The sequence below is a fragment of the Crocodylus porosus genome, unplaced genomic scaffold (genome assembly GCF_001723895.1).
Source record: "Crocodylus porosus isolate Cpor-Errol unplaced genomic scaffold, CroPor_comp1, whole genome shotgun sequence".
In the NCBI taxonomy this organism is placed as follows: domain Eukaryota; kingdom Metazoa; phylum Chordata; order Crocodylia; family Crocodylidae; genus Crocodylus; species Crocodylus porosus.
In genome coordinates, this window is record NW_017728951.1 from 48,004,100 (window position 1) to 48,004,374 (window position 275).

A 275-nucleotide genomic window follows, 5' to 3' on the forward strand; every position below is an offset into this window, starting at 1 on the left:
CGAGACACTAGTGAGCAGCAACTCGTTACTACTGTACACTAGCATCTGAAAAAATGATGTGAGCAAAGTACTAAATGATTGCGTGGCAACAGCTGCTCATGCCACTGTTTTAACTATCCTGTGTAACAGCTAGAAACATAGTTAAGGATAGTGACCATGGGGTCTGGATCAGATGAGAAACTGAGATGCATGTCACTAATGGCATATCACCTACCTACTGATGTACCTCTCCTGCCAGAATATAGATTTCAGACATCAGGGCTGGAAGGGACCTC